This window comes from Lontra canadensis, unplaced genomic scaffold (genome assembly GCF_010015895.1).
Source record: "Lontra canadensis isolate GAN:19392208 unplaced genomic scaffold, GSC_riverotter_1.0 scaffold8, whole genome shotgun sequence".
Classification (NCBI taxonomy): Eukaryota; Metazoa; Chordata; class Mammalia; order Carnivora; family Mustelidae; genus Lontra; species Lontra canadensis.
The window spans coordinates 3,668,458-3,682,684 of record NW_022631002.1 but is presented as its reverse complement, the minus strand read 5'-3'; the positions used below and the strand labels follow the sequence as shown (position 1 = coordinate 3,682,684).

Below are 14,227 nucleotides of genomic sequence, written 5' to 3'. Positions count from 1 at the left end.
TTTCTTTCTTTTTTTTCCTTAAGCACAGATAAAAGCAAGGACTTAAGAGTCCACTAAACACAGGTTTAAATCCCAGAACCCAGCCCTGCTATGGGACCTTGGGCAAGTCACCTCCCCTATGAAATGGGATCGTGACAGTACCTTGTTGCCTGGTCCTCGTTAGCAGAAAGAAGTCTCTGGTGTGATGGTAAAGGGACAGGGCAAGGCCGGACTTCCACAGCGGTTCCGTGCACATCGGCCCAGCGTGGTGATGGCTCCCCCGCAGCGGGTCCTGGGTGCCCCACTGCCTTGTGCTGCTGCCTGCCCGCTCCCTACACTTCGCTCTGCCCTGTGTGCCCTTAGGCTCACCCCTGCAGGATGCTGGGCAGGGCAGGGGCTCCTGTGCTCCCCACTCTGCGCACCAGGTCCCGTTCCTTTCAGGTTCTTGGCCCCCTTCACTCTTGGGGCTGTGCTGAATTGAATAGCGTCTCTCCCAGAATGTCCCCCTGGAACCTCCAGAAGTGAGCTTATTTGGAAAGAGGGTCTTTGCAGATAGAACCAGCTGCGATGAGTCATGCTGGAGTGGGACGAGCTCTAGTCCAACAATTGGTGTCCTTATAAGAAGAGGAAGCAGAAACCCAGGGAGACGGCTGTCTGACACAGGGGCTGAGACTGGAGGGACATGGCCGCTGGCCAAGGATGGCCAGCAACACCAGGAGCTGGAAGAGGCACGAAGGATCCTCCCCTGGAGCCCTCAGAGGGAGCTCAGCCCTGCCCCCACCTTGACTTTGGACCTCTGGCTTTCAGACTGTAGCATAAACCTCTGTCGTATTAATACTTGTTTTGGTATGGTGGCCCCAGGACCCTTGCACGTCCCCTCCCTCCCCGCAGCGCTGCTGTGTTCCCACATGGCCAGCCTCTCTCCCCATGGGGGCTGTGGCCTGCCTGTTTTCTCCAGGTCTTTTGACTTCACACGGGTTCCCTATACCTTGATGATCCCTTTGGTTGATGAATTCCGTCCTGAGCAAGCCTGGCGGAGTATCTTGTCCATGTTAAGAGGCGCCCACAATGAAGGTGGCACTTTTGCCCTGGGTTCTGGATCTGGTCCCTGGTCAAACAGGCATGCTGCTCTGTGTCCCTGTTCCTCTACACTTCTTTCTTCCAGCTTCAACACCAGCAGGCCTCTCCTCCTCCTGGAGAAATGCCCCCCCAGCTGACTCCCCCAACCCTCCTCTCTTCTACTCCCCACCTGCTCGGGGAACTTTCAGACAAGCGGCCTTTCCTCGCTCGGTTCCCTTCACTCCCTCTTGTCTTTCCTCATTGTCACTATATCCAAGGCCATGGCCCTGGCCCGTGGCATCCAGGCCAACAGCCTGCTCGATGGATTTTGGCCTTTCTAGCCCCCACAATCCCAAGAGCCAACTCCTTAAAACAAGTCCCTCATTTTTCTGAGGGACTGGTTCTGTCCCTCTGGAGACCCCAGCTCTTGTAGGGCGAGGAGAAGCTACAAAGGTCTGCAGGCTTCTGCCCTCCAGGAGGGGCGTCTGTGTAGTCGGTGATGGCCACAGGAGGGCAGCAGAGACCCCCTTATGAGGGCCTCTGGGGCACAGGACAGTGTGGTGGGGGACCTGGAAACCCAGCACTGGGAGCACCGCCCAGAAGAAGCCACCTTAACACTGATGGCAGAAAGAGCAGTTTGGGGGGGGGGTTGTCAGCCAGAAAGGGCGACGTTTTAGTTCATGTCTAAGAAACTTAAAAAAAGGAACTTCGAAAAATGAAAACCACCTTCCCATAGGGCCACATAGAGACCTCTTGCGGCCGGAGAGGGAATAGCGGGGGACAGGGAGCTGCGGGGGACAGGGAGCTGCAGGGCTCAGTCTCTCTTTCCTATAAACATATTTCTGCCAAACCCTACAAGGGAGGCAGACATCCTGAACCTCTGCCCAGACCCCAGTGTCTGCAGGCTTCTGCCCTGACCCTACAAAGAGCAAGGACATTCTCCTGCGAGCCCTCATGGGGCTGTCACACCCAGAAAATTAACCCGAACGTGATACCCACTCTCAAAATTCCCATGTCCCCCACCGTCCCATGCGTGTCCCTGAGTGCTGGCTTTCCTGCTAATTCAAGAGGAGTTGCAGTTCCTGCCTGAGTCTATCTGGTCTCCTTAAATTGGGAACTGCTCCTCAATCTTGTGGATACTGACTTTTCTATTTTGTAACTTTTCATTTTGAAATCATTTCAGTTGTACAGAAATCATGCAAAATGCTTTCATCCAAATTCCCCAGTTGGGAACATTTTACTGATTTTACTTTGTCTTACCACTCTCTTTCTCTGTGTGTGGGTGGTGTTCTCTGATCTACTCGAGAGCCAGCTGCAGACCCGATGGCCCTTTACCCAGACACTTCACGGGTGTTTCCTAAGAGCAGGACGGGCCTCGTGCAGCCACAGTACAAATGGCGAAATCAGGAAACTAACATGTTTTTTTTTTCCTATTATCTCATTGACCGACTTTGTTCAGAATTCACATTTGTTGTCCTAATAATGTCATTTTGGTTAAGAAGCAAACATCGTTTTCAGGCTCACCTGCTGTCTCTAGCTGGCCTGATCCTGACGTGTGTATTCTTGGCCAGTTGTTTTAGAGAATATTGCTCCATTTGGGGTCACTGATGTTTCCTGAAACATTGCGTTGTACACTTGGGAGGAGTGCTCAGAGCTGGTCCTTGGTCTGGGCTCAGTCGCTCCTCTGTCTGGGATCAGGTGCTGCTGATGGTCCCCTCCTCTCCAGCTCTGGGCTCCTGGTAGGGACACAGCCCTACACGAGCACACAGGTCCTTGCCTCATGGAACTTTCTGTCCAGGGGGCCAAGTCTTGGCTCCTGGCTGGGACCCAGGACAGGCCAGGACTCCTCCCTGAGCCTCGGTGAAGTAGGGATAATAATCGTCCGCCCTCATCATGTCACTTTGGGGTGATACTGGGAAGGACTCTCGGTGTCTGGCTATAGTAACCCAGGGCAGGACGGAAGTGGCAGGTCCAGGTGGTCAGAGGGCCTACCAGGGCCCGCGGAGGCCCCGTCCCCACATGGAGTCCGACCTCACTGGCTCAGGGAGCTCTTCCCTCCCAGGATCCAAGCCTCAGACATTGTCAGTGCAGCCAAAGATTGAATTAGTTGTTTTTTTTCCAGCAGCCACATTACACTGTGCTGACATTTCACAGACTGTGCAAAGCCAGCAGGCTAATGCACAGACTCGGGGAGGGGGGCTCAGTTTGGGGCCTCTGCAGACCCCACAATTGGCAGTGGTTTTGTGACCTTGCCAAGCCCCAGCATTTCTGCCGATTCTGAGTCTGGTTTGGGGGATGTGTGCATGGATCTTGGGGGTCGTGCTAAGAGGCAGGGGGGATGGGGTTGGGTGGGGCCCCTCTCTGGGTCCTGGTTGGTGAAGACAGTGGGATGGACAGGATCCCCTGGGAAATGGCTCCATCCCAAATGGGGAGACACTGGGGGACATGAGGGCCGCCCAGAAGGGGCATTAGAGAAGCCGATGCCAGAGTATTGTTCCCTGGGTGCTGGGCCTTGAATTGGCAAAGAGCAATAAGGAATGGGGCAGAGTGTCTCAGTTCCGTGCACTGGGCAGTCTCTGGAAGGGGTGGGGGTGGGCTCTCATCCAGACTCTGCCTCCTGCTCTGACTCCTGACCTCCAGGACATGAGAAAATAAATATGTGTTGTATTAAGCCCCAAGTTTGTGGCCATTTGCTACCACAGCCATAGGAAACCCCCTCTAAATTCCAAGCTTGGTCATCTATCCCTTCTCTGGGTCTGGCCACAGAGAACACAGAGAAACCCTGAAGAGTCAGAGAACTGGTGGGGGCACCTGTCCAGGAGGCGCTGATTGTGGAGCCCCCACTGCCCTCATGGGCTTTAACAAGCTCCCTACTCCTGGACATGGGCCCTAAGCTCCAGACTGGACCCCTGGTACTTTGCTCCTGTTCTTCCCATTGCCTGAACCCTGATCCTCAGCCCACAGAGCCGCAGGAGGAGTACTGTGGAGCCAGAGTGCCCAAGTCCAAATCCAGCCCTGCTGAGTGCTGTGGGGCGGTACTCACTCTCTCTGAGCCTCAGTTCCCTGCCCAGTGTAATAAGGATGGGATGTGTCTGTTCTACTAGGTTCCCAGGGCATCATGTGAAATAATATCCATGAAGCTCTTTGTCACCATGCCTGATTATGTCACTTACTCTTCCCATCTTTAAGGCCATGTTCAAATGCCTCCTGTTCCTGGGCTCTTCCCTCTGACTGCAGACAACCCTTTGGATCCCATGTACCAGGATACGGGTTTAGTCACCTGTAATGACAATACAGTTGCTAAAATTTGGGGGGCTCTTACCCTGGGCCAGGCACTAAGCTAAATAGTTTACATTTGCACATTGATACATGCCACAATTACTATTATGCATAATAATTATCAGTCTCATCTCAGAGTGTGCCCCAGCCTCACACAGAGTAGGTCCCCTTCAGCCCCCGTGCACTTGACTGCAGTTCCACCCCCCAACCAAAAAATGGTATGTCATTTAGAAATAGTATTGCCACAAGTAAAAGGAAACCCCAAATAATCATAGCTTTAGGAACATGGACATTTATTTCTCACTTGTGTGATGTCAGGATGTCAGAATCTAGATTTCTTGCATCTGATTCTTCTGTTGGATTCTATTCCTAGAGTTGCCTCATGGTCCAAAATGGCTGCTGGAACTCCAGCCATCACATCCACCGTCTATCTAGTAAGAAAGAAGAGAGGGTCAAAGAAGACCATGCTGCTTTCTTTACTTAAGTTGTACATATCACTTTGTGCTCATATCCCATTGGCCAGAACCAAGTCATAACCACACCTAGCTGCACAGGAGGCTAGGGAATGTAGTCTAGGCTGTAGGTCCCCACTTTTGGCAGGGCCCACATCTACCAACTCCCCATGGATTCCATTGGCACGCACATCCACAAAAGCCCCAGCTTCAGGAAGCTTGATGGAGACTCCCTCGGTCTTTCTGAATGGGAACCCAAAGTCAGGGATCTGGGGAAGTTGGCAGACACCCTGTACTCTCTAGAACTCAGAGCTCATGTGCTGACCAAGCACCAGTGACAGGCCTGATGTCCTGTCTTTCTCCAGGCCAGTGGGTTCCCTGGGCTCAAGATCATATTTGTGGCATGCCTCACTGCCTGTCTGCAGTCTTGACCAAACAATTAGAAGGGACTCTCAGATTTCTTCAAATGAGCAGAAGAAAAGAAAGAAAACCCAAAATATGTTTCCCTTGGAAAACCTGGGGATGATTTCAAAACCTGATGATGCTCAAGTCGGGAAAGGGTTGGAGTTGCTGCTATCTGGGTCCACCAGATAGAAAAGTCCGGAATGCTGTAGGGGAAGGGCCCTGGAGGGGAGGGTTCAGGAGTGGGCAACTTGCCCTGGGGAGACCATGCTGTGTGACCTGGACAGGTCACTTCCCCTCTCTGAATCTCATGTTCTGATCTGTATGAGGGTGGGACCACGTGTCCTCCCATCTTTGCCACCCTGGAGATCTGTCCCACATCCCATAGCCCCCCCATATTCTGACCCCCAAACAGCTTGCCGATGGGCAGAAAGCCCTCATCTCCTAGCTCAGCACCATCCTGGAACGCTAGGCTCCTGAGAGCTGGGCTCCATTTCCTCTCCTTCCTTCCTTCTGCTGGACTTCTGGACGCACAGACATTTCTGTAGAACAGGACAGCCTTACCCTCCCAGGCAAAGGGAGCATGTAGGAGCAGTTAGCTCCCTGCCAGGGAAGAGAGGGAAGGGTGACGCAGAGCAGGAAACCCCAAGACACAGCTTACTCATATTTTTTTACAAAGCATTTCCCCCTAATTATAGAAGATCCAGAAACATAGGTAGAGAGAGAACAATCCATACGCCCCCCATCCAGAGGTATCCATCAGTACCATGTGGAAACATTTCTTTACCATCTCTTCGGTGACTACAGTCTCCTACTCTTTGCATATCATAGGCATTTCCGGGTTCTGCACAAACTCTGCATTGGCGTGACTTTTGTTATTTTCCACCTTTTTGTTAAGAAAGATTTCGAGTATATAGATCAGTGGGAAACAGGATGCCGCAGTCTGTCAACCCACCATAGAGGTTTGGGAAAGGTCAGGTTTCTAACAGTGCAAAAGCCAGCCCAACAGCCTTGCTGGGCACTCTGGGCCCCTCTAGGATGCGGGAAGGTCTCCAGGAGCCTGTGTCCCATGAGTTCGGGACCCTTTCCCTCAGTGGGAGGGAATCACCAGGGCGTCCCCCTGCCCCCCACCAGTGGGGATCCAGTGCCGAGTGCTCCCAAGTTTTCTCCAGCCACATCTCCACGACAGCTGCTGGTAGAATACCACCACCGATGCGGGGGGGGCACCTGTGGCCCCCATGGCTGGCCACATGCCAAAGCAGGCCTGGTTGACATTTCCATAGTCCAAAGCAAACAAATGGGGAAGATCATGGAAAATGCGACAATATACTCACCAAGTGCGGCTGATCCCAGTTTAAAAAAAAATTCCTCAACTGCTGATCTCCTTTGCTTTGGCCAGGGTCATGTGTCTCCTCTTCGGTGCAAAGTGGCAGTGGCTGAAAGTGGTATTTTGAAAAATGTCCTCATTTGGCAAAACACAAAGTTGGCAACCCTATGTTGGTCCCCAAAACTGAAGGAAAGAACGAATCACTAGCGTTTAGAGCCGTACTGGGGACTGCCATCTGGTGTATCTCGGTCTCTCGCTTACCGCCTGCCTGGCCTGTTCCAAGGCCCACCAGCCCAGGGCCTCCAGAAGGTGGGGGGACAGGACACCTGGGACACAGGTCAGCCTCGGAGGTCTGTGCGGGGGAGGGGGAACTCCACCCGGTGGCAGGGATCCAGCTGTGTGGGACGACGATGTGGCACATTGGTGCCTGTTCTCCAGATGAGGAAACTGAGCTGGGGATGGTCTGTTCTGTGCCTGAGAAGAAGACCAGAGCCGGCACCAAAGCCCGAGCCTCCCCTCCCCACTGTGTCTTGATGCCACCAGTCAGGAAAACGCAGAATAATAATGTGGGGGAAGCCCGCGCAGACCCGACAGCTCACTCTTGGGCCAAGACAGGATATTTTTTTAAAAGTTCCCCAAACGGAGGTCTTCCTATCACAGCACTTTATTCAAGTAAGGATTCTGTAACACACACACACACACAGCTATGAGCCCAGAAGACAGCTGTCCCTTCCTACTGATGTGTTCTAAGCATGTGGGGTCCTTACTTCGTGCCTCTGTTTTGAGCTCCTGGTAACTTCAGCGTGTTCCTCACCGACCCCCAGCCCACCTTTTGGGGACTGCCACAGCCAAAGAGCTTGGTTTGAATCCTAGCTCTTCTGCCTCCCAGTCGGGCGACTATGGACCAGTTCTGACCTCTCCAGGCCTCAGTGTCCTCACCTGTAGAATGGGAATAGGAAGACAACCGCCTTCCTTGTGGGAGGGTCAAAACCACCACCGCAGTCTGACAGCGTCTGGCGCAGATTAAAGGCTCCTAAGTGTCCCTGAGCAGGGGCATGAGCAGGGCCTTGGGTAGAAGCTTCCTGGTGGAGCTGGGAGCACAGTGGATGTGAGCCAGTAAAGTGGGAAGGCACCCAAGAGCAACTCTGCTGACTTCAGGTTCCACTGAAGCCCGCGGCCACCGTCCAAGCCGCCTCTGTCAGAGGGAACGAGAGTGACCTCCCTGCCGGCTCCCCAATCCCATGGGGACGACTCAGCGTCGCTGGACAGAACTTCTTTCTTGAAACAGTAAGTGCTGAGCGCTTGCGTTTCCTCTCTCTCAGGGCGGCCTCAGCACATCCGCCCTGATGAATTGATGTCCCGCCACATTTGGCTGAGATGACCGCCTCCGAGGCCAAGTCGTGGGGGCTGGGCCCCAGCCAGGCCAGGGCACCATCCAGGAGCAAAACTGCAGCGCTGGGGCCTGGCCATCACCCCCACCCCGAAACCAAGGCCCTCCTGGGCGGTCACTGTGAGGATGGGGTCTGCCTGGGCCGGGCTGAAGCCGCAAGTTGTCAGAGCAGAGCTCGCCAAGGACTTGGAAATTTCCACATGATGCCAACGTCGCTGTGGCTTTCGGACGTCTCACTGTTGAAAAAAAATCTTTAGATCAAAGCAGCACGCAGTCAGGATTCATTCGACACTATTTTTGTCAGGAGCAGCTGCTCTGGGCTGGGCCCCGGGGACCGCGGGGGACAGGACAGGTGCGCTCCCCGACTTCCTGGAATCTCAGGCTAGCGGGAGCCCCCCTAGCTGGAGCACCCTGGGAGGGTGAGGACTACATTCTACATTCGTAAGAGCAGGGAGGGAGGGAGTTCAGATCCGAGAGGAGTCACCCTCACTGCCGTGGTTGGAATCAGACGGACAGACAGTAACCTGGAGGGGTGGGTTTGCAGACAGACCAGAACCCACGTGCACTGCCTGCGGGCGTGGAAATGGGGGCAGCCGCCCTGGCCCTTCCTCCAGAGGCTAAACACACACTAACCACGTGACCCTCCCAGCTATCTGTCCAAGACAGATGAAAATGGCCACAGAAATGCGTTTGCGAGCATTCGCAGCAGCACTGTCCACAATAGCCAGAAAGTGCCAACAACCCACGTGTCCACCAGCGGGTGAACGGATAAGCGAGTGCGGCTTGACCTTGCCGTGGGATGTTGTCCAGCTCTCGCGAGGAACGGAGCTCTGACACAGATGGCCGGGCCCTAAAAACACCCAACTAAGTGAAAGAAGCCAGTTTTGAAAGACCTACGTATGGTGTGATTCCATTTATGTGAAATGTCAAGAATAAGGACATCAGACAGAGTAGATTAATGCTTGCCAGGGCCGGGGGAGGGAGAAGAGGGGCAACCCTGAAGGACACGGGGTTTCTTTAGGAGGGTGAAGAAAATGCTCTCGGTGATGAGTGTGCACCCCTGTGGCTATGTCGCGGACTGCTGGGGGCGCTCGGTGGGTCAGGCGTCTGACTCTAGATTTCTGCTCAGGTTATGATCTCAGAGTCGGGCCGGGCGCTCGGTGTAGAGCCCACTTGAGAAAGTCTCTCTCCACCTCGCCCCTCCCCCCCACATGTGCACACACTCTCTAGCAAACAAAATCTTTTTTAAAAAACTGCTGAATGGTACCCTTTAAAATGGAGAATTTTCTCATATGTGAATGATACCTTAATACTAAAAACAAGGCGGAGGAAAGAGCTGGGAAATGGGGGCTTTCAATCTCTCACGGCCTTCTCGGCTCATGAGTCCTGGAAAGTACGCACAGTATTTGTGCCTTTGAAACTTCCCAGACCTTCAAAGCCAATGACTCCAACGTCTTCTTCAAGGTCTTTTTGCTGGAGGTTATTTCTATGGCCTCGACTGTCCAGAGAAGGGGCCGGTACATTTTGAGCACAGTTAAGTGGCTCACAAAGACATGTGAGGAACAGCAGGGAAATCTGAGATGGCCACCTCTTTGTTTCTCTGGAGGTCTGAACGCCAGCCAAAGCCTTTTGCCCTTCAAAGCCAGCCCTTGCTGGCTCCTCTCAGTTTAAATGTGTAGCCTTTTCATGAAAAAGAATAGAGAGACTAGTGCCAGGTACTGTTGGGCAGGTTGTCTACTGTGCAACATTTATTGAACATTGGTATATATGAAACTGTGCCGAGCACTTTACCTGTGATGAACTCTGCTTAATTCTCCCATTCACCCTGCAGTGAGAGTTATCCTCAGTTTATGAAGACAGGAACCTTGGGAAGTTTCATGAGTCCCCAGATTCATCCTCCTCTCACAGTGGCTTTGGGAAGGATGCAACTCTGGCAGGAGCCTGACCTTCCTGCAGAGCAGGTCCTGCCTGACCCCCTAGGTCACCCAGGGAGCTTGTGGCCTGCCTATAGCTGGAAAGGGCAGTGGTGAAGCACGCAGGCCAGGCATCAACAGGACCCCGTCCAACCTTGCTGGCTCTGTTCTTATGGAAGCTCTTTAATCTCTCTGGACCTTGATTTCCTCATCTGCACGGTAGGCAGTGATAATATCTTTCTAGAGCTGGTGTAAGGATTGAACAATTTAACGTGGGCAGAGAAACCCCAGTCCATGGTAGTGTTCAGAGTTATGTGTTGGCTGCTTTTTCCCATCAGTCCCTGAGGACAGGGGACTCAGCTTTCCCTTTCATAGGGATATCCAGTGTCCTGTGCAGTTCCCGGCACATGGGAAGCCTGGAATTAATAGTGTTTGAACAAATGAATGAGTGAGTTCTTCTTAGTGCAGAGTCGGGGCCGAGACTGCAGGAGGGGCCTCTGGAAGTCACCAGACCCTGGTTGAAGAGGCCACAGCCCCCAGATGCCCCCGCCTGGGCAGAGGTCGGGCTCTCTCTGGGTGGTCCTGCCCTGGAGTTTGATCAGCACAAAGCCTAGAGAATGTGGCTGGAGGGGCCACCACGCAGTGGGGGAGCTGGAGGGGGAGCCCTGGCCTCTCCCGTTCTGGCCTTGCCAGCGCCATGACCTTCCCCACCTGGCCCTGTCTGTCTCACTGGCTGCCCTGGCCACCAGGGACTCTGCGGGGCTGCCTGGCTTGCCTTTCACATGGAAGAGGCACCTTCCCCATCTGTACCACCTCTCTGGGACGTGCCTCTCCGGCTCTCAAATTACATTCCATTCACAAAAAACAATCTTGATCTTAAAACGGGTGAGCACATTATGGGGGAAAAAAGTGAGGTGGAAAAATGTGGTCAGAGAGCGAGCAAGCTGGGATTGGGGCACAGGAAATCGCTACGCCCTCCCCCCTTCCACCCACCCACACACACATGCCAGCTGGGGAGTCTTTCCATCTGCTGCGTGGGCTTCTAGTCTCTGAGCTGCCCGCTGTTTGGAGGGGGTTGTGGGGGCTGAGCCAGGGAGGCCAAGAAATTCAGAGGTGGAGCCGCTAATCAACCATCACCCTGTCCTTTCTTCTTGGGCAGGGTTGCCAAGTACAGTTGAGCAGGTTGTTCACTCTGTGAGAGTACCTGGCTCGCTCCAACAAGTCATGTGCCCTGGTATGGAGCTCTGTTACCCAGCTGGAGCATCTTTCCCTCCCATACAAAGGTAGTGCCTGGACTAGTGATCCTGGCTCCTGTCTCTTTCTTTCTAATATGCCTAAAACAGAACTTGACTAAGGGTGACCCCCTCACTCTAATACTCCCCATGGTTCTCACTGACCTACAGGATGATAATAAAAAACACATTTCCTGACCACTCACTATGTGCCAGACTGTGCTGAGTTTGCATGCAATGTTCCTTCCTTACCATCACACACAGTCTTCACATTACAAAGCATAATACGTATACAGAAAACAATATAAAACGTGTACATCCTATTTAAGAATCTATAAACACTTTAAAACCTCACACAGCCCTGTGATGTCACCACTGTTACCATCCCTTTTTCCAGATGTGGAGACTGAGACCTAGAGAGGGTAAATTGCAGGCCTGAGATCGTCCAGTTGGTGGTAGGGCAGGATTAGAACCCAGGCATCTGGCTACATAATGCTATAGGGATCTCGTGCTGCTTCATCTTAGGGAGGCCTCGCAACAACCCACCAGGGACTTCTCTCATTGTGCTCATTTTCCAGATGGGACCCTGAGGTCAGAAGCATCAAGCGTTTGTCCAGGGCTCCAGACCCACTGTGGAGGAGGCCATACTTACGCTGTTGCACTGTCCCCATGCATGCAATAGGTGCCGAATAAATGTCTACTTGAGGGTGGCAGGTGTAGGAAAGCACACCAGCAGTCAGGCACCTCTCCAGACACCTCTGAGCCTGCTGGGGGCCCTTCCTCTCCTCTCGGCTCCTCCCAGTACTCCTTGTGCCCAGGGGAGGCTTGTTCCAGGCCAGAGTCCCCCTGGGTGGCCATGCGTAGGAGTGGGGACTTTGCCTTCTAGTCCCTTTCCCCCACTGAGCCCCGCACATAGTAGGACCTAGATGAACACAGTAGGACCTAAATGGAGTGGAATCCCGGGCAGCTGCAAGAGCCAGTGTTCCAGTTCCTATTGCCTGGTCATGCCACCTTGGGAAGGTACTTCTCTGCCTGAGATCTTGGTCCCTTCACCTGCAGGATGGGGTGAACAGCTTGCCCTCCACTCTGTTGTGTGACTTCCACGGCCTATGCCCTGTCCTGAGCCTGGGAATGGGCCAGCGCACAGTAGGCATGCAATCATTGCTTTCTTTCCTGGGCTGGAGACCCCAGCAGTGGCAGGACTGGGGTGCAGACAGATCCGGCGGCCTGCACAGAACCGGAGACTGCTTTTCACATTGAATCCTTATCCACGTGGCCCCACAGGCTTATTCCTGCTCTGGGATTTTTTTTTCCCCTGTTGCATCTGTCAGTATCATAAATACTTGCAAGGGGAAGAAAAAATTTCCCCAGACTTTACGTCAACACAAACAGCCGTAATTGGTCCTGGAGCCTCATAATTCTCCGATTGTCTTGACCGTGTGTATCTGGGAAATTCACAGCAGTAAAGGTGAAGGGTGTTTTCATTCGTAAATTGAAGTGGAGGCTTTGTCTTCAACTGAAATTTGGCTCCAGCCCCTCGCCTTGGGGCACTTTTTCTATGTGTGTGCAGAAATCTGACTTATCACTTTCTTAGGGGAAGGAGAAAATGCATGAATATTTAATTATTCTGCCGCCAAAAGGGGAGGGTTAGAAGCTAAACGAATAAAGAACTGGATTTTTCATTGCAAAGGCCAAGGCAGGATCTGATCGAGCTCTTTGGATTTTCCCTCGTCCTCCCCCCGCTTCATCATGTTGGGGGCCACAAGCTGTCATGTTTCTGCTACTCCGGCGTCTCTAGTTTTGGAAAGGACCAGCTGTGGGCGAGTTTGGGTAATTTCCGGTTGGTTCTTCTGGGCTCCTTGGCATATTTTGTTTTGGTTGCAACAAACATAGGAGAAGGGGTGGCGGAGGCGGGCGGGGGATGGAAGAGGGGAGGTAAGGGCCAAGCACATCTTTGGCCAAAGAATTGCCAGCCCAGAGGGAAGAGGTCGGGGGGAGGGGTGCCTGTGGCTGACCTGTGGCTGACAAGGCTAGAACATTCTGCAACGTGGAAGCCAAAAAATTCCGAAAGAAACATTCTGTAGCTTCCAGCCTATAAGAGGAGGAAGAGGATTTCCTCTTTGGGCAGCTTCTGGGGGCTCCAGGGGAGGGCCCCCATCAATGGCGGCCCCTCTGGCGTCCAGCACTAGAGGGGCGGGGAGTGGGGGCGGGGGACAGGAAACAGGGTCAAGAGTCTGGGCAGGACCAAATTTGGAGATACTCAGGGGCAAGAATTTTAGCCCAGGCAGAACAGGACTGTGTAGGAGCAGACCATCCTCCAGCAACCGTGATCCTGGGAAGAGCTGCGTCTGCCTCTTGGGAGGGTAAACTGAGGCACAAAGAGGCTCCATGTTGCAGAGTACATTTCCAGCAGAGATGCGTATCCAAGGAGACGAAACACCAATACCACTTGCTGAGCACCAACTGTGCACCATAGACTTCCAGTATGTTCCCTGAATCTTTAGCACGCCCTGCAAGGGACAGGCCCTGAGGCACATAAGACAGGAAAACTGAGGCTCAGAGAGGTGAACAGTGTGGCCTAGACTCCTTGGAAAGAGTTTAAAGTGTACTATTATAGTCTCAACAACAACAGTATACCGAACATCAAGGCATGCAGTATAAACTGTTGAACATAAAATAATGGGGCATTCAAAACTTCCGTAACAACCATTAGGGATAATTAAGACAATTGCATTACTTGGATTTTGTTAGGTCATGTCCCTCTGTTGCCATATGACAGAAAATTGATGTGCTTGATGTGCAGTCAGCTTAAATGTCACATCAATCAAGCTATAATAAAAACACAAAAAGATTTTTTTTAAAGAATAAAGATGTCCACAATGCCAACAGCATCCCCTTAGACATGGCACCTTGTGCAGTGAGCAACCTGAACAACTGTCCACAGCGCCCCTGATGCATAAGCAGATTTGAACTTGGGGCGGCCTTCCAGAGCCTCGGTACCACCCAGGCTCCTTCCATGATTTAACTGGCTTGGGATGTGGCCGCACCCCAGCTCCTAACCACAAAGACAAAAAGCACTGATGGGTCAGAAAGGAACAGAAGGAGCAGAGGGTGCTGGGATTATACAGCTGGTCATTGAACAACACATGGGTCCACTTACTTGTGGATTTTTTTCGACAAGTACAGTACGGCAC

At 52.8% G+C, this 14,227-nt stretch overlaps 1 long non-coding RNA gene across 3 annotated transcripts; it reads right to left on the bottom strand.

Moving 5' to 3' along the window:
* Nucleotides 1-251: 251 nt before the first annotated feature.
* LOC116865580 lies at nt 252-6,702 on the bottom strand. Of its 3 annotated transcripts, none has more exons than XR_004382238.1 (4): nt 6,506-6,702; nt 4,622-4,748; nt 4,212-4,318; nt 252-1,087 (listed from the first exon to the last, which is right to left on the bottom strand). It is a non-coding gene; the product is annotated as an uncharacterized LOC116865580 (long non-coding RNA). The 3 variants fall into 3 exon arrangements; XR_004382236.1 differs by lacking the exon at nt 252-1,087 and adding an exon at nt 2,600-2,652; XR_004382237.1 differs by lacking the exon at nt 252-1,087 and adding an exon at nt 2,600-2,652 and having other exon boundaries at nt 4,622-4,744.
* Nucleotides 6,703-14,227: the final 7,525 nt, after the last annotated feature.